The following is a 26,466-nucleotide window of genomic DNA, read 5'->3' as shown; positions in this document are numbered from 1 at the left end:
GCTGGGAGAAAGCAGACAATGGAAGGCTTGAGGGTGGAGAAGTACAAGAGGGAAACAACTGAAATGATGCACTGTTGTAGCATGCTTAAACAAAAAGTACCACCTGAAAAAATTTGCAGTGGAAGGACACAAGTAATGCGTCAGTGCTCTAGGGGAGGGACAAACACACAAAGAAGAAGAAAGAAGCTGACCAATAAGAAGCAAGCAAATGAGAGTGACAGTGAAATCAACCGATGGTAAGCAATGAGTGGCTTCTAAGCCCTTTGTTAAGATAACAAAAGGTCTCGCATGAGACCTAATAAGCCCCTTTTAAGATTTTTTTTTAAAAAGGTCTCGCAAGAGACCTAAATAGAGGTCACCAAGTACGATAGCCTGCTGGCATGTACATCATTCCAAATAGGGTCAGGCTGCGCCCCAATTCTGGGTGTAACGCTCAAAATAGGAGGCACGTTTTCCTTGCTAGCATTTAGGGAGCCACGACAACCTTGCTATCTCATTATGGTGGTGGCACAACAAAGGGGTCCCAGAGGTAGAAAGCTCAGCAGAGGGGAGGAAAGGGTGCCGTTAGGGCCAGGATCACCAGACTCCCACCCCCTTCTCTCCTCCAAACCTTGGACTTCCATAGGTCATATGGGAGGGCAGTTCCATCACATTTGTTTGGCACTCCCTCACCTGACTACCAATCTGGCTACAACTGCCCATCCTCCACATGCTTCACTACCCACCTTTCCATGACATCCTGTGCCATGTAGTGCTACTGCTCCCATACATGCCAACATAGTCAAATTGGGGGTCGGAGGGGAACACTTGGGGAAACGTATCTTCCACATTGACTTATATTGAAGCAGAGGCAAATTTACACGGGAAACACCTAAAATGAAGGCATTTTGGGGCTTAAAAATCAGGAGTCTCCCACCTAAATTGGTTTTGTTGGCATGTATTTGCTCCTTGCAATACTGTCCTGTTCGCATTAGATTCAGCAGCGGCCCGTCCGTATCGGCTGAGGTCCATACCCTCCACCTTTTTCTAGGCAATGAGTTTAACAGACACTCTTCGGTTCAGGTCAGGCAGCTAGACATGCGCAGGCTCCTGGCTGCCTGAGCTGAACCTTGCCATGCTAAGGATTTCACAGCCAAATAGGCGTGATGACCTCAGCCTGACAAAAGTACCTCTAAGCCCTCCTTCTCGTGACGAAGGGGAGCGTAACCGACAGTAGCGGCTCCTAAAGGGAGTGCTGCGGGAAAGGGAAGGTGCCGGGTGGGTGGTAGTAAACTCCGGCATATGGTTGAACCGAGGTAAGTACATAAATAAAACGAATTATATTGCGCACGATGCATCGCCATTTGGCATTGCATCGTGCGCAATGTAATTCGTTTTATTTATTTATGTACTTGCCTCGGTTCAGCTGTATGCCGGAGTTTACTACCCCCCACCCCACCGCCCCGCAGGAGCCGCTACTGGTAACCGATTACCTCCCACCTGGTAATTTTTAGGGTCTGAAGTGCCCATTGTCAATCAGTGACACTTAGTCAGTGTGGAGTTGGGTCAGCAGTCTCGCTAACCCTGTGACCAGATTGGGACTGCTGCCTTCCCTTTTTGGGTGACCTTAGATCAGCCAAAGAGGAAAGGCATCAGTCCCAACCCTCCTGGGACCTCCGAAGCTTGGGACTCCTGCCTTCTCTAATTGGCAAGCCTAAGGTCAGCCAATGAGGGAAGGCAGCAGCCCAATCCTCCTGGCACTTTCGAGGCTTCCCTTTTGGAGAGCTGCAGTTGAGGCAAGTTTTGTGTGTGTTTTTGTTTGGTGCGTGCATGTACGATTGAATGCATGTGTATTTGTTAGTAAGTGATGTGAATGAATGGGTGTGTGAGTGAGGTGTAGGTGTGCGTGTGACCCCCTGTTGTATGTGGTCTTCAGTGCAATACACCTTTTCCTACTTCTCTGCCTTGCTGCTCAGCCAGTGTGGATGTACTGTGGAATGTTGGTGCGTGGTGAGGTAATGGGAGTGTTGGAAGGCCTGAGTGTGGTCTGTCAGTTGAGAGTATGGGCTGAGCAGCGAGGAGGCTGCTCCTGGTGGGGCTCTATGCTTGATACCTATCTACATCTAAGAACTGTATCAGTAAACCTTTCATCTTTATACTACACCTCGACTACATGGACTTATTACATTTGGCGACGATCTGGAAAGAATTTACGTGTAACAGCTTTTGGATTACTAATTTTTGAATTCTGAAGAACTTACCAGGTAAAGAATTTCTTGAAACTACGGATTTAAAAGCATACTGGCACCCCTGAGCGAGCCCCACCAGTGACCTTCCATCGGTCACTCTTACGTAAGTGTCGCCAGTTAATGCTCTTTCTGCTTTCTATCTTGGAGAGTTGTTCTTCTTCCGCCTCCAGCTGCATTAGGAGAGTGTATTTTGGAAGAGTAACAATAATAACTCTCTTATACATTCCCCGCAATTTGCCCCGCTCCTTTTGAACGAAAGTCTTCAGAACCAAGACAGAAAACCCAGAACGGGTGAAGAAATCCAGAACCGGTGTCGGGATAGAGAGTCCAGAGCCTGGACAGAGAACCCAGGTCTGGTATGAGGAGCCCAAAGTCAGTCAGGGAGAGCTGGAGCCAGAGAAGGGGGCCCAGAACTGAAGAAAAAGGACGAGTTTCGGGCAGTGTTTCCCAGGCTATGACAGGTTAGGGGGCTGACTGAGAGGCTCAAGAGCCGAGCTGAAGTGTTAATTTCACTTTTCTACAATTTAATCGGCAGTCTCATTTTATTGATTGTACTGGCGGGAATGAATGGATATTTGCTGCCCTCTACTGGAGGTCAGTCGGACTTTTATTTTGCCTGCATTTTCATTTTTTTTAAAGAAAACGTTTCCCCGAGCACCATTTCAGCCCTGTCAGTTACCGTTATTTACTGGCGACATTTGAACACAGCGAAAGGGCTCTCCTTTCCTTGAGCCGTAGTCGCGTGAACTTCCTGTGACTAAGGATCTCTCCTGTGTGACATGACTTCTCGGCGTCACCACAACTCTTCGGAAATTGTTGGATCGTGCTCCTGCCGAGAGCCACCCTGCTCTACGTCCTTCAACGTGCCGCCATTTTGCGGTTGCAGGCCCCACCTGGATTCGTACTATTTTTGTGATTCATTGTTTTCTGCCAACCACGTTTTAAACTTGTAACCATGGCAGCGCAGAATGTGTCCAGGAGATTTTGCAGCGCTGTCCAGAGGGAACCTGCTCAGTTAAGTGGATGGGGTGACTCCGTTCCGTGACACGCTGTCAGACGGTCAGGTTGAAATTGTCAAGTTGCTGCTTAAGTATGGAGGTTAAACACATGGAAACTCTGAGAGTTAGGTTGAATCGAATCGAAGGATTATTAGGTAATTTCTTGGTTGAAGTAATTGGCGATCTAAATTTCCTGCTTCCTTATTGTGTGCCTCTAGTATGTTTTCTTCAGACTCTACTGATGCACATGCTACAAGGAAATATAGACAGAAGTTTGTCTTATCGAATTTTGGACATCTTCCACAACCTGATTCATCTTCATCCTCCTTGGAAGTGTTTCTCCATGCAGTAATATTACTTGGAAATCATTAGTATTTTTAATCAAACCATTATATTCTAGTAGACTGGGTCATTTGTTTCCACTGAGAAAAACTTGGCGAGTGATGTCTTGAAACATCCTCCTTTGTGGAATTCTCTAAGCTGTCATAGAATAATGGATTCTACTGGGCCTTGTGGGACTTCGGGTGAGAAGTCGCTCACCGGAGAGAAGTATCTCTTATTTAAAAATGTTTTGTTCTTTATCGTCAATGCTTTACTTATTGGGTTGCATGTAGCGCAGAATACTTTATTCTCCTATCTATTTTAAAATTTGTCAGTTTGCATTTCCATCTCTAAACAAATATTTGTATGTGGAATTTTTCAGTTTTTTTTCATGGATTTTGGAATGTATTTTTATCGACTCCACCTGTGCATATTTACTGTGCGTGGATTAGTTCAAGGTTTATGTTGTAATAGCCTTTTGGCTATGTGACCTTCCACTGGTACGTGGATTTGTCACCTATTTTGTTTCTACATGATTCTTTACAGTGCTTTATTTGCAAGTTTTAATTGAAGTATACATTATGATAGCCTACTGGCTATGTGACCTTCCAATGGTTTGTGGATATGTCACCTACTTTGTTCCTACATGTACTTTGTGTGCAAGATTCAGTAAAGGAATTGTCATTATTTGAGGTATACGTTATGATAGCCTACTGGCTATGTGATATTCCACTTGTGCGTGGATATGTCACCTACTTTGTTCCTACATGTACTTTGTTTGTAAGTTTCAGTAAAGGATTTGTCATTATTTGAGGTATACGTTATAAAAGCCTACTGGCTATGTGATATTCCACTTGTGCGTGGATATGTCACTTACTTGGTTTCTACATGTACTTTGTTTGCAAGTTTCAGTAAAGGAATTGCCATTATTTTCGGTATACGTTATGATAGCCTAATGGCTATGTGATATTCCACTTGTGTGTGGAAATGTCACCTACAGTGTTTCTATTTGTTACTTTACTTAACAGTGCTGAATTTACAAATCCACTTTGAGTAGGATCTACTGCTATGGTTTTCCGACAGTGTGTCTTTTTCACTTTTTCACATGGTACCTGTGCGTGATTCCACACCTATGTACTGTCATGTTGTACTTATTTTCAAAATCCAACAGGGTGTAGTTTTCGCTCCTCTTTGACTCTTCTTTTACTTCTCTCTAGGGATTATGTGTTAGATCTTTGCCAACCTTTTCCTTGTGTATGTGAGTAAGTGAATTCTGTTTTTCTTGTTGAGGGTGTTTTTTCTGGTCCTTCTCTTGCGCTTTTGGTTGGCGTTCTCTGCTTATCATCTCCATGCTAGTCTTGCCAACTGGCGTGCCTGCTGGTAACTCGGATGTCAAGTTCTTGCATTCGTCTGTGTTTGTTTTTTGTTTGGCTGCAGCAATGGTGGGAAACATCCTCTTTGTTATAGTTATGTATTTCTTGCTTTATTTTGTTCTCTTCTACAGCCCTTTGTTACAAGATTTATTTGTATTGTAACCATTGTTTGTGGTTTTGCATTTTCCTATTACTAGACTTCATTTGCTCTGTAAAAGGGGGAAGAGGCGTTATGTCATTATTTTATTAATTATATGGTTTTGCTCTTATGGATGTATTGCATGATTTTACTCTAAATGCTTTACTTGTACTGTTACATGTTCTGCAGCATGTTCACATCTATGTTTATTTATGTTATTGCTTTGCTTACTTATGGTATTATCTTTTTGTTATTGTTCCTTAAAGGGGGGAAGGTGTGTTGTTTGTGGTCTTCAGTGCAATACACCTTTTCCTACTTCTCTGCCTTGCTGCTCAGCCAATGTGGATGTACTGTGGAATGTTGGTGCTATCTACATCTAAGAACTGTATCAATAAACCTTTCATCTTTATACTACACCTCCACTACATGGACTGTACACACTCCCATAACCTGGTCCCCCTGCCCGTGGTAAATTACCAGTTGCCACTGCTTAGATTGCAAAACCAAAGGGGATGATGGACGGAGTGTTGAACATTGCAAGCACTCACCCCCAGTCAACTGATCTGAGTTTAATCCATCATCATTCTTTAGCTCACTCCGCCACCCCAGTTCAGACATGGCCATATGCAAATCAGTCTGACTCTGTGCCTCATGGGAACAGTCCAACCTGAACTGCCAAGCCATGTCTTCCCTGGACCGGAAACAAGCATTCTGGGACCGGTTTCTGGCTAATCAGCCGTCATCAGCCAGGCTAGCTTGAATCCAGTGGGCAAAGTGAGCAAGGGACCCACGTCTGGGGATACCCTGCCAACTTAGGGCGAACAAAGCAAAACCAAAGGGAATGATGGACGGAGTGTTGAACATTGCAGGCACTCACCCCCAGTCAACTGATCTGGGTTTAATCCATCATCATTCTTTAGCTCATTCCGCCACCCCAGTTCAGACATGGCCATATGCAATGATCCTGGTGGCTGGGTTGTGAGGGGCCTTAAGTCCCCATTCTATATTTCACCACGAGCAATGGGATAGGAGTCCCGATCTCCAACTAGACATCCACTTCGAATCTGCATAAGCAACGGAAACCAACGCATACATGCCAACATTTCAGAAGAGCAAAGTGGGAGATTTAAAAAAAAAAAAAAAAAAAAAAAAAATCGGGAGAATGGGGCCTTCAATCGGGTTTCTGTCATGTATGGACTTTGGAAGTGTGCTGCTGCATGGTCGGACATTTGAAAGCAAATTCAAGTGTGTAGTGTCGCGGTCTAGTTGACGCGCACTACGTCAGGGGTAGGAATGCGCGTAGCGGCCATATTGGACGCTACTGCGCATGCGCGTTAGTCAGCGCGGCGCGAGAGAAGCGAACGGAGCTTGTAGCCCGGCGCTCTCTCGGTGAAGTGGATTACAAGTTGAATAAAGGCAATTTACAATGTTACAACTAGTCTCCTGCATCTCCTTGGGTAGTACCAGCCTCATACTGAGAGAGGTAACATTACAGTGGCGACGAGGCTCGGACAGAGCGGACCCGGTGATCCTCAGTGAAGGAGGTGCCCCCCCACCAGCACATAGGAGGTAGTCCTACGCAGGGGGACGACACAACACGCGGAGAGCAGATCCAGGACGTCGGGGACAGACTCTAACGCACCGAGAGAGCGCGGCAGCGGCGGACGGACGCCAGAGGAAGGCACGAGAGCAGTAAGTGTGCCGTCCACGTGGTAGAAGACAGTCAGGGGCGTACCGTGTGCGGCAGCAGAGACCCTGGCGGAATCTGGTGGAGACGGCGCAGGCAGCTCCAACGAGATCCCAGCGACCCGAAGAAGGGGGGAAAGGACAGAAGCGTCAGGTAGCCCGAGGAAACAAGCGGACGTCAAGATGAGTGCGCAGGCATCAGCATTAACGACGCCGGTTCCGTTCCTCCCACGGCCAGGAGAACCCCAAATGAAATGGGAAGACTAGAGGGAGTACTTCAAAAATTACCTAGAAGCGCTGGAAGATGAGAACGAGGAGGCGTTCTCCAGCGCCAGAAGGAAGAGGATACTCTTGCACAACCTGGGACCAGAAGGCATACGGGTATTCCAAAACCTAACACCGGTCGCCAGGCAGCCAGCGGACACCGACGTGTTCAAACACGCCCTGGAAGATTTGGACAACCACTATCGTCCTGCAGTATGTACCTCCATCGACCGCTACAACTTCCAGCAGAGGAAGCAAGAAGCGGGGGAAACAATAGACGATTATGTGGCGGCACTGAGGAAACTCGCGATAACATGCAAATACGGGGTTTTACAAGACAAATTCATCAAAGACCAAATCGTGATGCATACGACAAGCAAATCAGTGCAAGATGAATTGTGGGCGAGCGGAGACGCGACGCTGAAAGACGTGATCGCCATTGTGAAGAGGGCAGAGCTGACCAAGCGCTGCGCAGAAGCAGCAAAGAGAGATCAAGCCCCAAGACTCACGATAAACAAGGTAGACGACGCGGACCAGTATAGAAGAGGAAAACCGGCGCCTGGAGACTACAGAGGATCATACAAGGCGAAAGGAAAACCGGGACAGCCGTGGAAGCCAGACAAGGGAGAAACGGCGAGGTGCTACAGATGCGGGAGCCCGAGCCACGCGGCACAGGACAAACGGTGCCCCGCCTTCAGAGCCAAATGTGCATTTTGCGGCCTGGTCGGCCACTACGAGAAGGTGTGCAGAAGGAAAGGGAAACAACGCGCGGTGAAATTCGTGGCGCAGGACATAGATGAAGAAGAAGACGGCCAGGAGGAAGACGACGAAGTCCTGTGCGTGGAAGACCAGGTACTGGGCATCGAGGGAAAAAGAGCACGCAAGCCCCAGTGTGACATGCTCATCGAAGGAGTAGGAATCACCATAGTGGCGGATTCGGGGTCCCCTTACACGATTGTCCAAAGATCGGTATGGAACGAGAGGTTCGAACCCACACTGGGCCCACGCCTGGATCCACCCGACATACGACCAGTCACCTACACAGGGGAACCCATCCCGATGGTAGGATTCAGGAAACTGCCGTTCCAGTTCAAAGAACGCAGCGCCCACTGTAAACTATATGTCGCGGAGAAGGGACCATCAGTCCTTGGGTGGATGGACCAAGGAGAGTTGGGCATACAGCTAAACCCAGGAGGGGACATCCAAGTGCTGGTGACTTTGGACGGAGAAGAGTTGACAGCAGTAAAATGGCGGAGCGGACACCCGAAAGTGTTCGGCGGCAAGATTGGTAAACTTGAGAAGTTTACCCACAAGATCGTCCTCAAGGAGAACGCCAGCCCGGTGGCGCATAGAGTAAGGAACATACCGATCGCAGTGAGAGAGGCAGTACAACAGGAACTACACCGACTGGAAGACGGGGGAATCATCGAACCGATCGACAGCGCGGAGTGGTTGGCGCCACTGGTGGTGGCCATGAAACCGTCAGGCAAGGTGCGCTTATGTGTGGATCTCCGTGAATTAAACAAATGCATCGTGGTAGAGAAATTCCCCTTACCGCGCATAGAGGAAATGTTGGCCCGCACGAAAGGCGTGAAATGGTTCTCCACCTTCGACCTGCAATCGGCATACTACCAGGTGGTGCTGCATCCCGCGAGCAAGAAACTGACGTCATTTATAACGCCGTTTGGATGCTATCAATTCTGTCGCATGCCCTTCGGACTAGCGTCCGCAGCAGCAGTGTTCCAAAAGATGATGGCCCGCCTATTCAAGGGTATAGAGGGAGTGCAATACTTCCAGGATGATATCCTAGTAATGGGGAAGGAGCTAGAAGACCACGACGAGAAGTTGGAAGTGGTGTTAAAGATCTTGGAGGAACACGGTCTGACGGCGGAGTGGGAGAAGTGTCATTTCGGAATGACATCAGTCACGTACCTGGGGCATGAGATAGGAGAACACGGGATAACACCGAAGAAAGGGAACGTGAAGGCCATCTGTGACGCGCCCCCGCCCACATCCAAGGAAGAAGTAAGGTCCTTTCTGGGAATGGCGGAATACTACAGCAAGTTTGTCCGCCATTTCGCCACGAAAACACACAACATGAGACAACTCACGAGGGACAAGACGGTGTTTGCATGGACGGAAGAGGAGCAAGAAGAATTTGACACAGTGAAACGCGAAATCAGCCAGGCGATCCCGCTGCATGGGTACGACCCCTGGGGAAGATCCATATTGATGACGGACGCAAGCGAAAAAGGGCTAGGAGCGGTACTCATGCAAGAAAGGCCAGAAGGTGGGACGGAGACGATCAGCTTCGCGTCCAGAACATTGACGTCTCCTGAACAAAAGTTCAGCGTAATCGAAAAAGAGATGCTAGCCATGGTCTGGGCCATGGGAAAGTACCGCCAGTTCCTGTGGGGCACACGTTTTCAAGTGAAGACGGACCACAAACCCCTAGTGAAGGTTTTGACGTCCTGCGGCCATGCTAGCGCCACACCCCGGATTGCAAAAATGACGCTGAAACTCCTGGATTACAGGTACGACGTGGAGTACATTCCGGGCTCGAGGAACAAGATAGCGGATTACCTCAGCAGGGCGTCAGCAATGGAAAGTGCCACCAGCGGCACAGAGGAAGAAGACGAGATGGTAGCCCTGATGGACGATCCGGAAAAGACCATCAGTAAACAGGAGGTGACAGACGCGTATGCAGCAGACGGAGATCTGGGCGACATCAGGGAGTACATTATACAAGGGTGGCCGGAGAGGAGACGACAGAAGCCCAAGGTCCGGCAGTTCTATGAGGTTCGAGAGGAGCTGTCGGTGGGGAACGACTGAGTGTTCGTGTACAGAGAGAACAGAGTGGTACCACCGGAGAATATAATACCGGACCTGCTATCCATATTACACGAGGGACACCTGGGAATCGTGAAGACGAAGGCCAGGACCAAACAAACGCATTGGTGGCCGGGGATGGACATGCAAGTAGAAAGGCACGTGAGAGACTGCGCGCAGTGCCAAGGAGCGGACAAAATACTAAAGCCAATGAGGCCGGCACTAGGGAAATTCGCGATTCCCAGCAACCCATGGGAAGAGGTGGCAGTGGACATCTTAGGACCCATACTGGACGATCAGGGGATACCGAAATACATATGCGTATTAGTGGACAAGTACTCAAAGTGGCCAGAGGTACACATCCAAGAGGTCATGGACACAGACACAATATTGCGCTTCCTCAAGGAGGTATTCCTCAGGGAAGGCATCCCCAGAACGATAATCAGTGACAATGGTCCCCAATTCACCTCGGACAAATGGTCCAAATTTGCAGAAAGGAACGGCATAATACTCAGGCACACGTCGATTTATCATCCGGCCAGTAACGGACAAGTAGAGAGGTTTAATAGGGTACTCATGGGCTCCATACAGGCTGCCATCACGAGGGGCAAAGACTGGGAAAAGGAAGTACAAAGCACCATCTGGGCATACGGCATCACCCCCACCGGTACGGGGTACAGCCCCTTCCAAATCCTACGAGGAAGGCAACCATTCACCAGAGACAATGTTGCTTGGCAAGAGAAGACAATCACCAGCAAGTGGTCTCCAGCGGTCGTACAACACAATCTGGAACAGGCACAACGCATTTACACGGAACACTACAACCGCAACAGAAAGGTGAAGGAGGCAAGGTTGGAAAAAGGGGAGTGGGTCAGAGTGAAGCTGGCAATCCTAAAGCGAAAGGGAGAAAGCAAGTACTCCCCACCCCTAAGAGTGGAAGAAGTGTACGACCGAGCAGCGTTGCTCAGTGACGGAAACGTGTGGTCCCATGAACGCATGGCCAAGTGCAACAAAATCTTACAATGGCCCCGGGAGGACGCGGAAGGGGCGACACCAGCAGAAGGCACGACAAGGGGAGCAGGAGCTCCTAAGGGAGAATGCGGAGAGAACAGGAGAGAAGAACAAGACGGAGAGAGAGACATACAGGATGGATGGGCCCCAGAGGAAAGAGCCCGGGAAGATGATGAGGATGGAGTGAGAGAGGGCCAGGGCACTCCGGAAGGTAGAAGAGGGAGCCCGGTCGCAGAAGGAGGTCAAGAAGGACATACCACCCCGGTAAGACACACCCGGGTTGGGCGAGCAGTGGTGAGATCAGCCAAGTTCAGAGACTATGAAATGGACTGACTACCTGGGTAGGCACATTGTGTTGTGTGGTATAAAAGGGGGAGATATGTAGTGTCGCGGTCTAGTTGACGCGCACTACGTCAGGGGTAGGAATGCACGTAGCGGCCATATTGGACGCTACTGCGCATGCGCGTTAGTCAGCGCGGCGCGAGAGAAGCGAACGGAGCTTGTAGCCTGGCGCTCTCTCGGTGAAGTGGATTACAAGTTGAATAAAGGCAATTTACAACGTTACAACTAGTCTCCTGCATCTCCTTGGGTAGCACCAGCCCCATACTGAGAGAGGTAACATTACAAAGTGTTTTTTTTTATCACCTTTCAGAAGCATGGAGCGCAATGGCAGGCAGAGAAAGAGGGGGATGCAAGAGTTGTGCACTGGCCTGGCAGGTTGCGGTCAGTGCATACACCCCCCCTCCCTCCCCCGTCAGCCTGGGCTGAAACAGCTTCCGGGCACACACACAGCCGCCCCCCCCCCTACTTCACAGGTGTTTAAAAGACAATTCGGTTGTTAATGGGGCTTTGTTGGTTTTTCACCCCTTCTAGAGCCCCTGCATCGCCATTCTGACTATTGCTGGAAGAATTAGCACGTTACACATTACCAAGCCCTGTCAGCTGAAACCCCGAGGAATCGGGTTTTTGCTTGCAGGAATCGGGAGGCGGGAGACTAGCCTTCAAATCGGTAGTCTCACGCCTGAATCGGGAGTGTTGGCATGTATGCCAACGCTCTTTACGGTATCGCCTTCTCCCCACGCCTCACCATTGAGACGGTTGAAAGCGAGGAAGGGAACAGTGTGTAGTTACCGGGAGTGCAACAGGTGTACCAGTGCCCATGCAAGGGGGTGAATCACCATCTACACTCCAGTTTATGGCGATTTCCCACTTCTAAATTCATGGAGCAGGGAGCCCACTTTACTAGCATTGTCACCCTTTTGTCCTTTGGGCTCTTAATCAGCGTCACCAAGTGACAGTCTTTGGAGTTTCCGCTGTAATCTAAGCGAGATAAAGCACAGATGTGAATCGTCAGCGGCCGCAGCCTAGCCTACCGGGCCGGCACCTATGCGGCTGGTCCGTCACTTCCGGAGCAGGGAGGCGGCTTCGAGGTTGTTTCTTCCGGAGAAGATATGCGCCTTTTTCCGGGGCGGGTCTTTTTCCAGAACGAATACTCTGGCAGCGCATCCTACACCCCTTCCTAGTGCAGTCCCTGTCAATCACTCTGAAACTAGTTTTCCAATTGCCTCAACTTGCCATCAATTATTGAAGTCTGGGAGTCGGTTACACGCAGAAGTAAAGCGGAGGTAATCGATTTTAAGGTCTTCATTGGGCAGTGGGAGGTGAGTTCACTTTCGGGAATATTCGGCCTAACTCTCGTGGGTTTGCATTCATTCGCGAATTGCGCACTTCCCTTACGTTTGCTGGATGGGCTGTGTTTGGTTTCTGGTAGATTTGCTCTTGCACGCTTCCTTGCTCTTTCAGGAAGTGTTTAGCGTTAACCTACGCACCGACTGCAGTGAACAGATGTGTCCAGGTGAGATTGCATCCCTATCTTACTGCCATCCCACTGAAGACACCATAACATGGAAAATGTTATCAATTATATTTACACCAGCTCTCTTCCCCTTCGTATGCTATTCTATAATTACTTTAATTAAAACACACTCGAATAATCCAAATTCCTTTGCCATTTCCCCCTAAACAGTCCTCAGCCCACCCGCTTCATTTTGTTAAAGTTCCTTGCCTTAAAGGACCTAGATAGCCAGTGATGGGATTTTAGCTAGTTTCGCATTTTTGTTATTTGAGTAATACTTAACATAGGCACCCTAATAATTGTTATGCACTCAATCTTGATGTACACGAAACCTCCTTGTTATTTCTTTTAATAACCTTGATTACTATTTGATAGGCATTCAAGCACATAGCTTTGGTGCCTCAAAATGACAAATTTTCCTCCCCATAGCCATTGTATTTCCTATGTCCATTTTTTGGGACTTGTATTTTAATCCACAATCAGGCTTAGTCCAAGCAAATGTTGTTATAAAAAATAGTTTGCAGATTTTAGTAAGGTTGTTAGTTTACTCAATGTACTTCAGGGATTATATTTGTAATTAGTTTATCATTTCCTAAAATAAGTACATTTGGGAGCTTTGATTGAAGCACTGCACGCGATAGTATATCACAGAGCATTCTGTTTGTACTTGTGATTTGTTTTCAATCTCGGACACTCTGCATATTGGATTTTTCGGTCCTGAATATAATACAGTTTGACATAATTGTATTAGTCCGCTTTTGCTGTCGATTAATTTCATTCAAGTGCAGCTTTACTGTTTCTGCAATTCATATCCTCTACAACTTTGTTTTTACTTCTCATGGTTTTTATCTGTAGTTTTTAATTCTAGTCTTTGAAATGTACTGTTTTATTTGTGGTTTTAATCTTAATGCTTTCTCCTAAGTTATGATGTATTAATTGTAATTTATGAGGTGCGTCCAAATTGAATAAAGTAATAATAAATATTGCACACAGTGTTCACGATTGTCCATTGTAGGTCGCCCCACTCGTATGCTTCAAATCTCTTTATTATTATTAGTAGTGATGCAATGCCAAAGACAATAGAATTGCAACACTTCACTGGACGCAAGGGGCACAGAGGCTCAATTTGTGGCATCATATTATCTTATAGAAAGAAAGAAAAACATACCCAACATCAATCCACAGCCCCTCCATCATTCGGCACTACGGCTTGGGTTCATTCTGTGCAGTCTGGAAGGTGTGAAGTACCAATACAAAGCGATCTTAATGAAGGTTTCAGTTAGAGATGAGTTGCACGCAGTGTGCCTTGCCCTGCAGTAAATATCTCTCCATTCCTGATAACTCAATTGCCGCCCCAGGTCTTGCTCCCATCTATGCTGGCTTGTTTTGTAGGTGTGTATGTTACGTTGGATCAAAAAATGAGTTTAACTCAGATGTGAGCTGTGTCCCTGAAGTTTTAGTAAGCAGCACTTCACATATGGTATAAGGTGCCTATGGATATTGGGCCTATTGTTGGGGTGTAATAGCCAGTGACTGAGTTGTAGGTAAGGAAGGCTTTCAGTTTCAGGGAGGCTAAAATCCACACGCAGTTGGTGGAAGAGGATTGTCCCTTCTTCGTCAAACATATGGCCCATGGAGTGGAACTCAGTTCGTCTCCATGGCGTGAATGCGCTGAGGTTGTGCTCAGGAACAAAATACGGGTTGTCAAACAGTTGGTCATAGGAGAAGGGAAGGATGTAAGGCCGCATTCAACACTAGTTTGATCCCAGGCTTCCACTGTTGCTCGTGGTTTGGGGAGAGATATACTTTTTGGGGTCTATGCACTTTTTTGAGGAAGGGGACCTGAAAGAGCCAATGCTTTTCTGATTCGGGTTGAAACCATTCCACTAGACATCTCATTTGGGCCGTCGTGTAGTAGGAGTGCAAATCTGGGACACCCAGTCCTTCCATTCAGGGTGGCAGATAGCCAAGCTCCTTTTTTTTTTTTTTTTTTTTTTTTTTTTTAAAAACCTTTATTGACAGTTCAATAGGAACAAGTATGGGCCTACAACCCCCCGGGGCCGGCCGCTAAGCAATCGGAGCAATAACGACAAGTATAAACACAGGCAGCACTTCAGGGAGCAAAATCGTACAACTAATACTGTGAACAGCGTAAGTAGGGCACCAGGAGAAAAAGGTTTTCATTTTATGATGAAACAAGGCAGAAGGATCAGGTGACAAGCAATTTTAAAACAACGATCACGGATATGCAGAGTAATGAACGTTAGCGATTTACAGCAATCTATTCGGTCAATGGCGCAAACACAAGAACATCAGGATGGAGAAAAACATAGTCTACAGCTGCGCCCACAGTCCCCTGCCAGAACTCCCCAAGAACACCCCGGAAGTTGTGAACACATGGAACGGCAACGAGGCATAGCAAAAGGAGGTGTATCACGCTGATCCCAGAAAAAGAAAGACAAAAAGAATCAGAGAAGAAAAAGGAGGCCATGGAAAAAGATAAAGGAATACAGAGTCCCCTCCCCCAACCCCCCACCCTGCACCTCTGCAGATGAGTACGGCCCCCCCCCCAGCAGTGTGCCTGTCGCCCTGGAACCAGACCCGAAATGTAGGAGAATAGGGAAAAAGAAGTAGGAAAGGACCCCCACCAGACGGGGGGGTAGAGAAAGTATTTATAAACTGGAGGAGGGCCTTCATAACAGACCCCCGGCTTCTCCCTCCCGCACGGTAAGGTTCCCCTAAAGTGAACAAGGAACAACACAAAAACAATCTTCTCAAACCACGATGGGGAGCATTATGCGTCTATTGTGCCAGTAGCCATGTCAGGAGAGCACACCACCCCAAGCCCGCCCGTCCACTAGGCGACCACCCCCGAGGGGCCAGCCTCATCCCTGACCACTCAGTGGAATTCTGCCCATGCCAACCCCTCGACCCAGCACCATACCCAATGTTCCTAGGCAGAGGAATATCCAACAACGACAGAGAAGCGACGCACACAGGTGGGGTGGAAGTCTCTGAGCATCAACACAGTCCGCCGCGTGAGGAAACAGGCTTCCAAGTGCTGCCCTAGGATCTGCACTGCACGCAAGGTTCAGGAAGGCAGAAGCAGCCAAAAGAGACATTAGTTGCCGGAGTTGTCTCTGGGTCGCAGGAGGGCATGCACGGGATGAGGCCACCACATCCCACTCAGGTCCAACGCCTCCGGGACAGATCAGGCCCTCAGAAGGTCGAACACCCTGTAGCATACTGGCCGGGGCGTCCAGTCGTGTACTAACCTCAGGGGGGGCCGCCACAGCGTCCTCCTGCGCACAGTGTGGGTAGACTCTGTGTTCGTGCGGACAGGCGGGCCACCACTGCCCCAACTCCGACGCCACACCATCGAGCTTACTCCCCAAGATCACGAAACCATGAACCAAGGAGGAGTGAAGAGTACCAAGAGCCTCGAGGAGGTCGCCGTACCCCAGCTCAGCTCTCTGTGATCTCACCGCCACACTCCCAAAAATCGTACGCTCACAGGCCCGCTGCGGCCCAGCGGACAGGATGGTAGGCTTCATCGACCCAAGATGGCCGCCAAGTATGCCCGACCCTCACCGGGGCCGGGACCCCAGGGCAAGCGTCACGATGACCCCGTCGCGGGTGACCGGGTTCCGGGGGCAAGCAAAAAACTATCCGTGGTCACGGGCAACAGTCGTCCCCACCACGGACCAGCTCCCGTAGAAATCCGGAGGCGGCCCGCAATGATCGGGGCAGGATACGGACGGCGGCCGGGCAGCTCACCAGCAAGGCAGGGGCAGTCACCGGAGGATCTAAGATTTGCACCCCCGGTCATGCACTCGGTCAGCCACACCGGGCAGTAGAAGTGACCACGCCGAAATGTAGGCCGAGTTTGGCACCGCTCCGGTGGGCCGACTCCACCCAGTCACCACCGGCCGCTGTTGTCGCACTGCCACCCGGCCACGGCGTCCACTCGATGTCCCGGCTCCAGGGCCGCACAGGCCGCAAAGTTCAGATGCAGTTTTCTCCGGCGATAGCACGGCTAGAAACCTCGGAGTCACACAGTCGGGAGCCCCTCTCCTTCAGAAACACGACCACGTAGCACAAGTTGAGGATCTCAGGCAGGATATCCGTGCGGGGTGCGGAGGCTCACGGAGCCGGGGGTCTACGCTGCCGTCCCGGTCGCCATCTTGGCTCCTCCTCTCCCAAGCTCCTTTTTCATGCGAGGTTTCTTCCCCCTTCCAGATGTATTGTAGTATCCCTGATTATAATTTAGCGAGCATTACCTTTGGCGGGGCCAGCAGAAGGGCGTGGAATAAATAAAATATTTGGGGGAGGATAGTCCTCGTTATTGCCGCTATCCAACCTAGCCAAGATATCTGACGGTGTCTCCGTCGCCCCAGCTCACTTCTGATCTGGCGGTAGAGAGATTGGTAATTGTTCATGGAAGTCAACTGAAGTGAAGAGACTAATTTGATCCCTCGGTATGAAAGGTTAGTAGTTGTCCACTGGATGGGTTGTTGGATCTTTAGATGTCTCACCAACGCCGTAGGTAGAGAGAGACTCGGTGCTTGTGAGTTTTCCACATTGACCTGGATCCCGAGGCCCGGCCAAAGTCGTCTAGCTCAGTTAAGAATGCCGGCATGGCGGAGGAGGCCGGTTGATCTAGTGTCACCAGCACATCATCGGCATATAGGCTAATGGCGTGTTACTTGCCCCCAAAGACAGCACCAGTGAACTGAGGGTTATCTCGAACTCTCTGGGCTAGTGGCTCCATGTATAGAGCGAACAGTATGGGTGATAACAGGCATCCCTGACATGTGCCCCTGCTGATTGAGAAGGGGGCAGAGGTATGTCCGTTGACCAAGACCATCGCAGTAGGCAAGCAGTGGCAGTTCAGGACTTTCTTCTTAAACCTTTCGCAGAAGTGAGTAAGGACCTGTTCCAGAAAAGGCCAATCCACCCTATCAAAGGCCTTCTCTGCATCGATCGCTAGCAGCATGAGCTCACTCGAAGTTTGCACCGCTTTTTCTATGATGTGCATTATGCGTTTGGTGGTTGTTGTTTGTCTATGGAGGATAAACCCAGTTTGATACGGGTCGATGATTGAGGGCATATGTGGGCCTAGTCTGCCAGCCAAGATATTCGTGAACAGTTTGAGGTCCGCGTTCAGCAGAGAAATTGGCCGATAAGAGCCACACTGTTGCTTGTCTTTGCTTGGGTACCACAACGATAGATGCAGTGAGCATAGTGGAGGAATTGCGCCAGGGGCAGCAAAGGAGTTAAATAGCCTGGTGAGGATGGGGGCCAAAGCTTGGGAGAAAATGTTGTAAAAGATAGGGTAAAAGATAGGGTAGAATCTGTCTGGACCTTGTGCTTTTAAACGCGAGATAGCTGAAATGACCTCTTCAGGCCACATATCGTCTTCTAGGGCCTCCGTTTGGTCTGGGGTAAGGTGATGTATGTGACAATTGGAGGTAAGGAGCGCTATCAGCTGTATCAAGGGATTGACTAGTGTATAGTTGCGCATAAAAATCTTTAAAGGCGTCTGCTATGTCATTATCTGTAGTGATGTCCGCTTTGTCACAAGTGTGTAGGGATTGAACTCCAGATGATTGTTATTGTGCATGCAATTTGTTGGCTAGGAGGCGGCTGCATTTTTCTCCTCCAACATAATAGGAGTTGCGGAGACAGAGCACTGTATATTCCATTTCAGGGCAATGTAAACATTCTTCCGATGGTTTAATGAGGTCTCAGCGCCAGGATACCCTTGGGGTGACAGATGCGCTTTACAAGAAATAAATACATACATACATACATTTCGGTCTAGGTCCAGACTGGCAACCTGGGAGCGCAGCGCCGTCAATTGGCGCCAAATCATCGGCGCACCGGTGCATTGGTGAACACGCTCGTACTCTCTATTGGGTGGAAAGGGCTTCCCTCTTCTCTTTTCGCAGCTTGTTGTCAGCCATCGGAAATTGCTATTAGTTCCCCCCCAATGACCGTTTTTAGGGTTTCCCAGAGTGTCGCTATAGACACCTCATGCTTGTCGTTCAGGGTGAGGTAGGTGGTTATAGCCTTTTGGATTTGAGAAACCACTGCGGGGTGATGTAGCATTGTGTCGCGTAACCGCCAGTGTTGGTGCAGGGGATCCCCTACCCGTATCACCATTGTAAGAGTGAGTGCCGAGTGATCAGAGAGAGCCACCGGAAGGATATCCGACTCTGAGCAAGAGTTGTATGTCCCATGTGCCCAGAAGATGATCTAGCCTTGCATATTTCTTGTGTGTGTGTGGGAGTAGGTGTATTCTCCACAAGTCTTGCCCCCACCCTTGTCCCTCATCATCTCTAATCCAGCCCTTGACAGTGCCCCGGTCTGACCATGTCGCTGCGCGGACCTATCTCGGTCTGGGTCTAGGACCAGGTTAAGGTCTCCTCCTATCAAGAACATTCTCTCCTTGGCCGTGAGTGCTTCTCCTAGTGCTGTACGGAGAAAGGTTTCCTGACCCTTATTTGGTGAATATATAGACCCAATGATGAAAGGTCTATCGCCTATTGTAAACTGGTAGGTGAGGAGTCTGCCCCTTAGTTCTACCCCTTTATGTCCTACCTTCCCCTTGAAGGAGCGTGCTACCAGGATGGCCACCCCTGCCTTTTTCGTGGAGGTGGAGAGAAAGAGCTAGTGGGGGAACACTCGGAAGCACAGGCGGCAGCAGTCTCCAGCGAGGAGGTGTCTCCTGGAGTAGGCATATGTCAGCTCCCGAGTTTTCGAGGTTTGACAGGACTGCTTTGCACTTAATTGGATTATTAATACCCTTCACAATAAGGGTGACTACCTTAATTGTCGCAGCCGGCATTGGAGCTGCGTGTAAGGCGGGAAGCTGTAGTGTGGAACTGCAAGTGACAGATGTGCTGACCGGCTTCTAGTATTGTCACCCTTCCAGGTGTCATGTATGTAATGTGGTATGACCTTAGCGAAGATGTGTAAGAACCCCAACTAAAATACCCAAACACTAAAAAACTAGAAATAGATAATATGTGGAAAATAGGTCCCAAAGTGGGCTACTGTCTCTCAGTTCTGGGAGCCAAAAATGGAGGGTGCAAAGTGTGGCCAGTGTCCCCATTCCGGCCCCGCCCAGCCAACCTACAATGAGAATTTCAAGAGAAAAGTTGCCACATTCTCTAAAAGTCATCTGTTGGTGCCAGGACCTCAGGAATCAACTTCAGCGTCGCACTCTGTTCCTCCACTATCTCCGCCGGATCCGGGCAGGTTCCCTCTCTCCCTGCAGCTTCCTCCACGAGATCTTCGTCTCCTTGAGCGAGGCGAGGAAGATGTCAGCGAACGACTCTCTGGTTGTGGATCAGGGCCAAGGTCCTGGCATGTTTCAGTCAAGGACCGCAGCTGAAAGTGTTTCCCTTCTAGGTGGAAAATAATGCGAAAGAGGTGTCCGCAGGAGTAGGCCGTCCCTTTGTTCTGTAGATGTTGTGTGACTGGTTTGAACTTGTGCCGTTGTTGTAATGTGATTGCTTACAGGTCTTGGAACAGTGTTGGTGTCTGGTCCCTGAATCGGCGAGGGTGTTTCTCCCTCGCTCTACTAAGGATTTCCTCTTTAGCCTGGAAGTCGTAGAGGTATACTAGTATGTCTGCCAACTCTGTGGGTGCAATCAATTTTGATAGTGGTCTCGCGAGATGCCCCTACGATAAAGCGGAAGAGGTCTCTAACAAAGGCAAAGATATCCTCTTCTTGCAAAGGCTGTTGCCATCCTTCCCTATCAGCATATCAGGTCGGCGGTCCCAGGTCGCTGTGGGGGCCCCTACCAAGTACGCTTCCCCCTCAGCCTCCAGGCGAGCTCACAGGCCGTGGGATGTGGGGTCAGGACTCCAGGGCAGTCAACCGCAGATCGGACAGCCTCAAGGGCCCAGCACTGCAGGGGATACATTTCACCAGGACACCCTTCAGCAGATATAGCTGCCGGTCTGGTCGCCTCACAGTGTGTGCAACCTTGGCAAATGGAGGTGAGATTGTGGCAACTTCGGAATCCCAGAGTGGTGTTAATGACCACTGTCTGATTTCCCCCATAAGCTGTGCTCTCTACTGAGGGTGTGTCAATTCTGCAGTAGTGCCCCTCCCCAGTAGGCCCCGATTGCTGTTTACACTGATTCGGGGGTGTGGGGGGGTTTGGGCGCTCCAGCTCCTGGAGGGGTTGTGGGAGCGCATCGATGCGCTGTAGAACCTGACCTTTGTGTGGGACTGATTGCGCTCCTGCTGTGAGCGTGGCCCGTATCTCTCCTCTGCTTCACCACTGCTTGGTGTGGACCCAGTCGGTGCAGCTCCTCCCGGTCCCGCATGCGTCGTCTGCAGGAATTGCCTAGCAAGGTCTTCACCAGCTGGAACGGGAGTGTAGCTGATTTCAGGTCCAGCAGACTCTGCGCACCCGGGGAGCTCCTGTCCTCTGGGCCTCGTAAGCCGCAGCTCTGGAGTAGGCCCAATCGTTGGCCCTGCTTTGTCCCAGAGCTGGTCACACCATAGCCAGCAGTCGATTCTGTTGCGGCAGGTTGCTCACTGCTATAAAACTCGAGCTCTGTGGGGCTGGCGGAGATATTCTGGGCTGGGACCCCTCTTCTCGCTGATCTCCGCAGGCACGTCCCATGTCGAGTGAAGGCCTCTCTCCACGCTCCAGGCTCCAACCGGTCACCTGGGATCTGCGGTGAATCTGGGCCAGAGGGAGCACGCCAGGGTGAGCGGAACCCACCCAACTTCTGCAGTGCTGCCATGCCAGGATAGGCGACCGGGCCAGTGGGGGGGATGGGAAAATGACGACTTACCCGTCCGCCATCTTGGCCACGCCCCCGCCCCACTCATTTTACACCACTGGTAGTACTATAGAATTTTCAGGGAACAGGATGTATAGGGATAGTAAGGAGTTGTATATACTAAACTTATTGAACACACATCAGTCCAAATTAAACACCACCCTAAGTAAAGTATCCTACCTAATGATATCCAAACAAACAGCATACAACCATGCAGAGGCCAGTTCATTGTTACCAGTAGGTGAACATTCCAAGAAGGCAAATATTGGTTGGTCATGGACCCTGAAATATTCTATTACCCATAAAGCATATAAAGGCAACCTTTGACTCTGCTGCGACACCTCCTGTTCCTCTACTGCACTTTAGATTTTGTGAGCAACGCGGCATAGTCTGCAACCTTATGTCAGTTCATCCTTCTGTGTGTTCACCCTCAGAGCCATCTGAGTGGGCCTGCTGCTGTGTTGCCTATTTGCTGTTGTGAGGGATTACTTCTTTTTGTCTTTGGTACGCCTTCTTTGTGTTGGTCTGCACAGATACTTGGTTCCTTTTAGGTTATCTTACTAAGATATTTCCTAACTCTGATCTTTGATTTTTCAGGCCATTTCCCACCCACCTGATTTCTTCCATTTTCCTTCTCCTTCTTCATTCTTTGTGTCTCCTTCTTCTTTTTGGCACAGGGTCTTCCTCATTTCCTCTCTTCTTCCTCATTCCTGACCTTCCCAGGTATTTTGGTGTGGCATTATAGCTGCATAGCGAGCAACATAACTGGACTGGTGGTTTGTGAGCTTGTAGGCTGCTTGGGTGCGTTTGCTTGTCTGTGTGTGCGGGTATTTGCCTGGTTGTGTGGTGCAGGTATCTGCCTGTGTTTGTTTGTGCGTAGATGTATGTAAAAAACTCCTTCCATATGTGCATAGATGCATAAACTGTGCCTGGGTGTCTGTGTGTGTCTGGGCATGCAATATACACAAGTCTATGATTGAAACATTTTTCAATGTCAAGATGAGGTTAATATGAAGAGTATTCCAGTTGACATCTAACCAGTTCGTCTCTCCTTTATTTACTGGAAAGTAAAAAGATAATGTACAAGTGCTGTAACAATCTCTGGCATCTTATCTTTGGTGCATAGAAGTTGTAAAAAGTCTGTCACATATTCTCGTACTAGCTGCATCATTAGTATAAAAGAAATCCATAAATGAGACCGCATTAATTTGACACTACCTCATTCCTCCTTGTAACAACCAATAACTATTTGTAAAGGTTATATGTTGAGGTTTTTAGCTAATATTTGTAAATCATTGCTTTGCACTAACGTGGCATTGTACTACTAGCCTGCAATGGTGGCTGGATACTCTTTAACATAGGAAAAGTTAATGAGGTCTATGAGGTCCGGAGATGTGCTCCAATTGTGCAGTGACTCGCTTGTCACTGACGATAGGCATTCCTGTAACTGAAAGATTTGTATTGGTATGTTATAGGTTCTGTGCATTTCAAATACACCCTTGTTACAAACTGCCGAGATCGTTTTTGACAGTAAAAGGCTGCTTGGTGGATTTCATCTTCAAGACCTTGTATCTCAAATGTTGTAGAGGACTGTCCATAATCTGTAGAGACACCTGAAAGGAAAGGTGATCCTGTAACATTCAGATTCAAACTACATGGCGCTTGGGAGGCTTAAGAGATTCTTGGGTAGAAAGGCCACATTTTAGAACTCTTTTGAAGAAAAGTAGGACTTGTACTTTCTCAACACAAACTGGCCTTACTATCCCATTCCAGTTCAACTGGTATACTTCATCAGCAAGGGTTTCAGAATATTTTCTTAGTAGATACATGTGCATCTATTACATTGGGAAGCTGGTGCTCTCAGAAAGTAAGCACTATAAGAAATAAACTCCATTTTAAAACTATCCAAAATATATGTGGGTTAGATTGTATGAGAGGTTGGATATATTGGAGCCTTATGCACTCTGATTCCTCATGTCACTGTGACCAGTCAGGCAGTTTGCCGTGGTGATCAAGATCATAAACCTAATGAGATTGTGAAGACATTGTGCCCTCAGAGTACAGAAGATTTACTAAAAGTAGGATAGTTTGGTTGGCAGAGGCTAAGGGTGAAATACTTTATTTGAGAGTGCCAATGCGTACAATCTCTATTTTTCGGTACATTTTTGCAGCATTGCTGCCTACAAAGTCACAGATACAGAGTAGACAAAAGACTACACCCTTGTGGGATCTAAGCTGAGGACAGAATACACCCTCGTGGGGTCTAAGCTGAGGACAGAAACACATAAGTATTGCACAGTGCACTGACGCGATCAGTGACCATGCCAATAAACAGGAGTAAATCTCTATAGACACTGGTCCTAGGAATGTTTTTATATCTGAGAAAATGTTACTAAATGTAAGGTTTAACTCCCGTTTTCATTCTGCATACCATACCCATAATATGCAAATCAAGACAGATGAGTCCATCCCACACAACTACCATGTACCCATTGTGTAGGCCATTTTCTTTCACATAAGGGACAACCCTGATCTACAAGCCTACACGAGCAAGTGCCAAACCCATTTTGATACAACCCTAAGGAAATCGTCCTAAACACAAATGATCTGAATTCTCAGGTTACGTCCCAAAAGAAGTGGTGGAAATGGGTGAGGAAAAATATATTTCAGGACTACCTCTATCAGAAGAGTATTCTACAATGTTGGTGGACCAGTGTCTTTGTGTTTCTAGTGAAGTGTATGCTCATTTAACAAAGATAAATTAGAACCTTTGGAGGAAGAAGGGACAAAGATGCCTTGATAGCCTTATGCACTTGTCAGATTGAGAACCGTTATATCAAACTAAACCTTGTGTAAGACGTATAATACATTCTTGAGAATGTAATCCACCCCCGAAGGTACTGAGCGCCACTCTTTGATGCAGTGCGAGTTCAGCTGCTTGCAGAATCCGTGCATTTTAAGAGGCTGCTGGGCGGACGTGGCCACCATCCTTTCCCGAGGACCAAGCAGAGAGGGGATTCCGGCTGTGGAACAAAGGCTCGGTGCATCGAAGCCGCCTCCTCAGGGATAGGAAGTGCTAGATACAAATACAATTTCTTGCAAGCGCCTACTTGGATAAGATGTCTTCTAGCAGTGCTCTGGAGCAATATTCAAATGGGAAGGGGTGTTGGCATTATTAACTAGTAAAGAAAACTGGTTCTGTTGGGTAAAAGAATTTCTTTGCGCATAAAGCATTAGTCAAACGCTATCTGAATAATATGCAATGTCATATTATAAGCAACACACCAAACAGTTTGTTTCTGATTGTTTATATAAATTACGTCATTCATATATGCATCTATATTTTGAAGAGGCCGTCAACTAACAATGTGATAACAAAAAGTGACAGTGACAATTGGTGCTCAGTGACAACGTACGTGATATATACACAATAGTTTAAAAGCTTGATAATTTCAACATGGCCAGAAAGTTGAGTATTTTTAGTAATGCTGCGAAACTAAAGAATTCGTTTTAACGTAGGTTCTATATACTGGTCCGAACGTAAAGTCGATGTTTCAACCCTGGTGCTGCACTACTGTAAGGTCAGTGTGGGTCTTCATCAGGACTTGGATAAGAGGTGACGGCCTTAGTATGATTGAAATTCAAATATGGTCTGGGCCTTTTGGAGTAGTACACATCCAGCGTAAATCTCAGGATGGGGTTCCAATTAAATATTATGTGGTAATGATGGGCCTATGTTAAGTGTGAGAGCAGTTGAATCGCTGGTCACGTAGCACTTGAGGCTCCACAATTGTATCTATTTTCTTATGAAGTGCCGTCTTTATTCCGGGCGCTTCTATCTCGTAAAAGTGGGTGGCAGGCATAAATCTCGCTCGTCAAACGAGGTTGTCTTATTTGAAGGTTCGGGCGGCAGGCAAAAAGTCCTAGCTCGAGACGATATAGACGGCACTTCATTTGAAAATAGATACAATTGTGGAGCCTCAAGTGCTACGTGACCAGTGATTCAACTGCTCTCACACTTAACATAGGCCCATCATTACCACATAATATTTAATTGGAACCCCATCCTGAGATTTATGCTGGATGTGTACTACTCCAAAAGGCCCAGACCATATTTGAATTTCAATCATACTAAGGCCGTCACCTCTTATCCAAGTCCTGATGAAGACCCGCACTGACCTTACAGTAGTGCAGCACCAGGGTTGAAACGTCGACTTTACGTTCGGACCAGTATATAGAACCTGCGTTAAAACGAATTCTTTTGTTTCGCAGCATTACTAAAAATACTCAACTTTCTGGCCATGTTGAAATTATCAAGCTTTTAAACTATTGTGTATGTATCACGCACGTTGTCACTGAGCACCAATTGTCACTGTGTCACTTTTTGTTATCACATTGTTAGTTGACGGCCTCTTCAAAATATAGATGCATATATGAATGACGTAATTTATATAAACAATCAGAAACAAACTGTTTGGTGTGTTGCTTATAATATAACATTGCATATTATTCAGATAGCGTTTTGTGGTAAATAATTTTCCTTTACCTGGACATAATTTGATACAGAAACATAATTAAATAGCTCAGTAAAATGAGAGGCAGAATCCGTGGTATTAGAGGTTCGGAATGGGCTTTATTCCAATGATCGATTATAATCGGTTGCTCCAAGTTCCATCACCACGGGGGTTCAGGAAGTGAAGTACATACTTTATTGACATGAAGTAACCTTTATAGTACATACATTACAATGAAGCGAATGCAATAGGCGTAACAATTGATAAGGAAAATGACGATTGTCTGCGTAACCAAAAAATGGGTGTAATAAGGAGTAAAAAGGAACATAATTGGTTATGATGTCACCTATAGGCGGATCTATAAGATAATACTTGGCATAGATGCGCGCGCAGCAGTATGACGTGTGATTGACGTGCAACTAGGGGGTGAAGGGGACTTG

General features: G+C 47.9%; 1 protein-coding gene across 3 annotated transcripts in view; it reads left to right on the top strand.

The window, feature by feature from the left end:
• Positions 1 to 12,302: 12,302 nt before the first annotated feature.
• The window catches only part of GSKIP (GSK3B interacting protein), a 60,097-nt gene continuing 45,933 nt past the window's right edge, over positions 12,303 to 26,466 (top strand). Inside the window, exon 1 of one of the 3 annotated variants that reach the window (XM_085626436.1) lies at positions 12,303 to 12,474. The gene's annotated coding sequence lies outside the window, so the exon portion shown is untranslated. Of the gene's footprint in view, positions 12,705 to 26,466 lie in introns of all 3 variants that reach the window. The other 2 variants (XM_085626435.1, XM_085626437.1) reach the window with 2 other exon arrangements.

The sequence above is a fragment of the Triturus cristatus genome, chromosome 9, assembly GCF_964204655.1.
Source record: "Triturus cristatus chromosome 9, aTriCri1.1, whole genome shotgun sequence".
Taxonomy (NCBI): Eukaryota; Metazoa; Chordata; class Amphibia; order Caudata; family Salamandridae; genus Triturus; species Triturus cristatus.
Note: the sequence above shows the minus strand (reverse complement) of the source record. Positions and strands in the feature narration are given on the sequence as shown.